Source organism: Hyperoodon ampullatus (genome assembly GCF_949752795.1).
Source record: "Hyperoodon ampullatus genome assembly, contig: scaffold_482, whole genome shotgun sequence".
NCBI classification, from domain to species: Eukaryota; Metazoa; Chordata; class Mammalia; order Artiodactyla; family Ziphiidae; genus Hyperoodon; species Hyperoodon ampullatus.
In genome coordinates this window covers 26,507-32,779 of record NW_027640854.1, presented here as the reverse complement: position 1 = coordinate 32,779, position 6,273 = coordinate 26,507, and positions in this window count along the sequence as shown.

Below are 6,273 nucleotides of genomic sequence, written 5' to 3'. Positions count from 1 at the left end.
CCAAGTCAGGAAGCATCACTGACTGGCTAATGAGAATTCTCCTATATGACATTAGCCAGTCAGAGAAAATCTGCTCAACCTGCCCCTGAAATGGCTTTCAAATATGTCACTAATAGGGCTGCTATAATCTCAGCTAGATATTGAGGGCGTCTCCCTACTTACCGATTTAAAATGCAGCCCTTCCTGGTTGGAGAGGAACTCTAACCCAGGAAAGAGCAGTGGGGCTACCCCGAGAAGGGGCTGGGCTGTAAACCGATGCTTTTGGTGCCTGTTAAGGAATATCCATAACAGAAAGGAGGAGAGTAAACAAATCGTTTCTCCACAGTAGTCTAGGGCAGAAGAGACCCCCATCAATTCATTCATTCATTGAACAAATATTTATTTATCATTTTAAAAATTATTATTTTTTTGGCCACACTGCGTGGCTTGCAGGATCTTAGTTCCCCCACCAGGGATTGAACCCGTGCCCCCTGCAGTGAAAGCGCTGAGTTCCAACCACTGGGCCACCAGGGACTTCCCTGAACAAATATTTATTAATTACCTAATTTGTTCAAGCACTGTGATGGTAGGTACTGTGGATATGGGGGTGAGCAAAATCAGACAGACTCCTCAAGGAATTTACAGTGGAATGAGGGAAAGGGACACCAATCAAAGAATCACTCATGATTCAATGTGCGATTATAGCTGGAATGAAGCCTTTGAAGAAATCCGTGGTAAAGAGAGGAAATCCTTTACTCAGGAGGCAGGGAAGCCTTCCCTTAGGCAGGGAGGATGGAGCTGAGATCTGGGAGACAGGAAAGGAGGCAACCGCTAGAGCATTCCAGACAGGGGGAACCTCCTGTGAAAAGGCCCTGAGGCAGGAAGGAACCTGCCTGGTCAAGGAATGAAGGGTGTCTAATGTGGGACTTTGACACCAGGTTGGGGAGGTCAGTCTAGGCCTGCTAGGCCTGAGAGGACACAATGGGGATTTGGTTAGATGATCAGATCTGCATTATTTCAAAAAATCCCTGCGGAGTGGATTGGAAGGAGGCAAGAGTTTACCAGGTTCTTCTCATCCTGCATTTAGAGAACATTTATTGTGTTCATACCAGTGCTGTTCAATAAAAACATAACAGCAGCCGCATTTATATTTTGAATTTTCTAACAGTCACAGTAAGGAAAGTAAAAAACAATAATAAGATTGATTTTAATATATTTTATTTTACTTAATATATCTAAAATATTATTGTCTCAACATGTAATAATAATTAAAAAGCTTAGTCATTGAAATCTGCTGTGTATTTCACACATCTCAATTGGGACACAAAACGTTCATCAGAAATACTTCATCTGTATTTAGCTTTCATAAAATTTACAGTTGATAAAATAGGCTTGCACCCGATGTTCACTGCAGCACTGTTTACAGTAGCCAAGACATGGAAGCAACCTAAATGTCCATCAACAGATGAATGGATAAAGAAGATGTGGTATACATATACAATGGAATATTACTTAGCCATAAAAAAGAATGAAATTATGCCATTTGTAGCAACATGGATGGACCTAGAGATTATCATACTAAGTGAAGTAAGTCAGACAAAGAAAGATAAATATCGTATGATATCACTTATATGTGGAATCTAAAAAAGTGATGCAGGTGAACTTGTTTACAGAACAGAAACAGACTCACAGACTTGGAGGGCAGGCTTGTGGTTGCCAGGGGGGAAAGGAGGGGAGGGATGAATTGGGAGGTTGGGATTGTCATATGTACACTACTATATGTAAAGTGGATAATCACCAGGGATGTACTATGTAGCACAGGGAACTATGCTCAATACTCCGTCATAACCTGTATAGGAAAAGAATCTGAAAGGAAATGGATGTATGAATATGTATGGCTAAATCACTTTGTTGTACACCTGAAACTAGCACAACATTGTGAATCAATTATACTCCAATATAGAACAAAAAATTTTAAAAACCCAAAATTTCAAAAAGAAGAAAAAAAATAGGCTTACATACCTAAGTTGTTCCAAACATAAAAGTTTTTTTGATAACTGAATCAACCATCAGTTTTTAAATTTAAATTAAGTAAAATTAAAAATTCAGTTCCTCAATCACTGTAGCCACATTTCAAGCACTCAACAACCATATGTGGCCAGTGCTACCATAATGGATTGAGTAGAAAGAACCTTTCCATGATTGCAGGAAGTTGTATAAGAAAGCACAGATGGGGGGCTTCCCTGGTGGCGCAGTGGTTGAGAGTCCACCTGCCGATGCAGGGGACATGGGTTTGTGCCCTGGTCCGGGAAGATCCCACATGCCGCGGAGCGGCCGGGCCCGTGAGCCGTGGCCGCTGAGCCTGCGCGTCCGGAGCCTGTGCTCCGCAACGGGAGAGGCCACAACAGTGAGAGGCCCACGTACCAGAAAAAAAAAAAAAAAGAAAGCAAGCACAGATGTATCTGCTGGAGAAGCCCTGGGTAGTCATTAGCTTTCCTTTGGAAGACATAACCTTTCAAAGGTGAAGAGTACATTCATCTACAACAGCCTCACTATTTCTTTTTATAAAGCCTAAATCCATTCAGCCTCTTTTTGGTACTGTTTTGGTTTCCCAAGATTTTCCTACTGGGAAGAAAATAACCTAATATTTATTGAGATAAATATCCAGTCCACTTGGCCATTACATTTCTCTTTGTTAATGAATAAAGGTGAATTTTGAATCCCTGTCCTAGGATTTCTCCTAGTGAACTGTCAGCATCAAATTACTATCACCTCTTCAGGCCTTTTGCAAACTACTAGCTTCTCACACTTCACGCCTAGCCCCACCTACCTGCGAAGAGCAAACATTGATTTTCGGGTCTAACAATGACAATTACAAAATTAAATGAGCCACCAGGCCAATGAGCCTCCTGCGTACTCCTTTTCCTCAGGGGTCCCCAGTCACAGGGGGAGCTCCTACCAGAAGAGAGGGACCTGGGGAGCAGATGTGTAATTGGGCAGTCTGGCCCAGCAGGCCTAGGTACCAGGTCCTCTGTCTATCAGGTGCCATCCCTCTTCACACTGTTCCTCCCACTTCCTGTCTTTTCTCTCCCCATTTGGCTCAAAGCTGAGCAGGGAAATCTCTCTTTCTCTCTCTCATCCAAGAATCTCTGTAGATTTCTATGGAGACTAATTTTGCCCTTGCTCTCAACTCTGGGCAATGAATAGCATTCACACCTTCACTAATCTTTTGCCTTGACTTCCTCCCACCCTAATCCCATCTGATAGGTTAATACAACAGATAGGAAAGAACCCAGTTCTCCTCACTTTTCCATCAGATATGTGAGTTCCTTGGCAGCAAGGACCAAACGTTATCTTCTTGCCTTTTCTTTTATTCTTTAAAATTCTCTACATGGTTTCTCATCCATTCTATTTAGAAACATAGGGTTTTTGTTGCTTTTTATGTAATAAGGGCTAACATCAGTTGAGCATTTACTAAACACTATGCACTTTACATGGGTTCTCTCATTTAATGCTCATAATCACCCTATGAGGTAGATATTATTACTTGTATCATTTTACAGATCAGGAAATTGAGGCTCAGAGAGGTTAAATAACTTATTCAAGAACACACAGCTAGGGACTTCCCTGGTGGTGCAGTGGTTAAGACTCCATGCTCCCAATGCAGGGGACCAGGGTTCGATCCCTGCTCAGGGAACTAGATCCCACATGCATGCCGCAACTAAGAGTTCTCATGCCACAACTAAGACCTGGTGCAACCAAATAAAAATAAATAAATAAATAAATATTAAAAAAAAAAAAAAAAGAACACACAGCTAGTAAGAGGCAGTCAGGAGCTAAAGTCATTCCTAATCCAGAGTTTAACCCTTGTGTGACGCCGCTTTCCTAGGATGTTTTGCTACTGTATCCTTTTTATTGTGTTAAGCCTCTGGTGAGTCTATGCTCTGCCTGAGAAGGACAGGCCCTGCAAAACGCTTTCTGTGCTTCTCGGTTTTAGCAAGAGAAAGTCCTCAAAGCGGGTAACCAGGACCCGTATTTAACCAATAGACACCGAGCCGGAGGGCAATCTGGAGCAAACGCCTGCCTAGCTTGCTTCATCTAGGGCTCATAATCTCAGCGTTCAATCTGGGCGTGCCTATCAATCCTCCGACAGGCTACACTCCCCATTGCTCCACCCTGATTTTTGGGAGGAGGAAGGCTCACCCCAAGAGGAAAACAGGGAGGCTGTGCCCCCTTGTGGAATCCACTTCTCCCATTTTATAAAGGGCGAAACTGGTACTCAGAAGGGCGAATCATGCTCAAGGACGCGGATCTGGTTAGTCCCCGCTCGCAGTCACTGGGGTTATCTCGCTTCAGCCCCAAAGCAGATAAACACAAATCAGTTCCTTACAAAGAAACACCGAGCTTGAGGTCTAAAACCTCAGAAAAGCGTTGAGAAAGTCCCAGAACTCGGTAGCGGGTCCGACGAAAGCCTTCCCGTCTTCGGGCCCGCCTCTCGGCCTCAGCCCCACCCTTCGACCCCGGCTCTGCGGGTCTCCAGCCCGCACTCCGTCGGTCCTCGGGTTCCAGGCCCCGCCCCTCGGAGGCCGCAGCCAATCGGAGAGCCGCGATCCCGTCGCGCGTGCCTCACCCCCGCCGGCAGTGACGTGCCCCACCCCACAGCCGCGGGATTCAAACTCCCGGAAGCGGCTCCCGCGCCGGCGGTTGACACTGGGCCGAAGTGAGGCGGCGTGCTTCTCCTCAGGTGCCTGCTGGCTGCTGGGGGGGGGCGACCGCGGAGTGTGGCGGGGGCGGCCAGGGCCCGCAGCCCGGGGGTCGGGCGAGACCGCGAGGGAGGCGTGGTCAGTGGGAGATAGCGTTAGCTGGGGTTCAATCTCTGCCCTCCCGGGTGCCCGTCGCGTTTCCCTGGCTCTCACTTGGTTCCTGGCCCTGGCTGGGTGCCTCACGGCCGTCGCCGATTCGATCCCTCCTTTCAGCCCTGCGGCGGGTATTATCCTCCTCTTTCAGACAAGCGCAGGGAGTTCGAGTGACTTGGCCAAGGTCTTTCGTTAGTACAGCTTTTTGCGGATTAGCAGGCACTTTCATGTCTGTTCTACAAACATCTTAAAAGTGGGGGTGAGAAAAAAGGTGCCCGTTTTTGCAGTTTTTCTTTGCCTGTCTTCCCACTTGAGATTTTCTGTGAGGGTTTTCGTAAGATTTGCCTCCACTTGCAGACGACGTGGCCTGTAATAGAGGCGTCGTGCCCTTTGCTGGTTATCTTAGTCTTTCACCTTAGAATGGGCAAAACTCCAGGGCTATCCTTGTGATAGATGGTCTCTTCAACTCAGTTTACCCACTTCTGGTATTTTCAGGCTCTCTGAGTCCACACAGGATGACCCTTAAGGTCCCTTCCGTAGAAAAACCTTCTCCACCGAGGTGTCTAAATAGGTCTCCTCTACTGTTACTGGTATCATTTATCATTGTACTTTTCATTTCCTGGATAACATTTATTTTACAACTTGAGAATCTATATTTGTTTGTTATTGCCTGCCGCGTCTGCTAGATCGAAAGTTCCGTTATGTAAGGGACATGTCTCTCTTTCATTTCTTTCTTTCTTTTTTCTGTCAGTGTATACCCAGTACCTAATATGCTGTCTGGTAAATTAAATTCTCCAATATTTTTTGAATGCATGAATAGTATCATATTCCTCTCGATTCCCTAGTCACATTACCGTTATTTTATCTTGGGATCCATAGGTGGAAAAATGCTTTTTAACCTCCCTAATTAAAACTACTTTTATTATATAATAAATATATTTATTATTATAAAATAATAATTTTATTATTAATTTTTGCTATGTATTTTGCTCCTAGAGTTTATATTATACCCTTGCTTGTTAAATGTCATCTAATACTATTAGCAAATATGCTAAACTTCTCCTTACTCCTTATTCTTAATTCCTGTCATTCCTGAATTCTGTGAATATTGTTTCTTTTTCCTATAAATGCCTCATATTGGTTTCTTCTCACTTCTGCCCACGGTGCTCTCTCAGCTGACTATTATTATTAAGATAGATCTGAACTAGGCCTAGCTTATAAAACAGAGGACGCACCATTATGTCAGGTAATGACGTTTCAATGTCTAGATATTCAGAATTACATTATTTATCATTAGCTTTTTATTCTTGGGTAAAAAATTTTTTTTTGTTTTTTGCGGTATACGGGCCTCTCACTGCTGCGGCCTCTCCCGTTGCGGAGCACAGGCTCCGGAGGCGCAGGCTCAGCAGCCATGGCTCACAGGCCCAGCTGCTCCGCG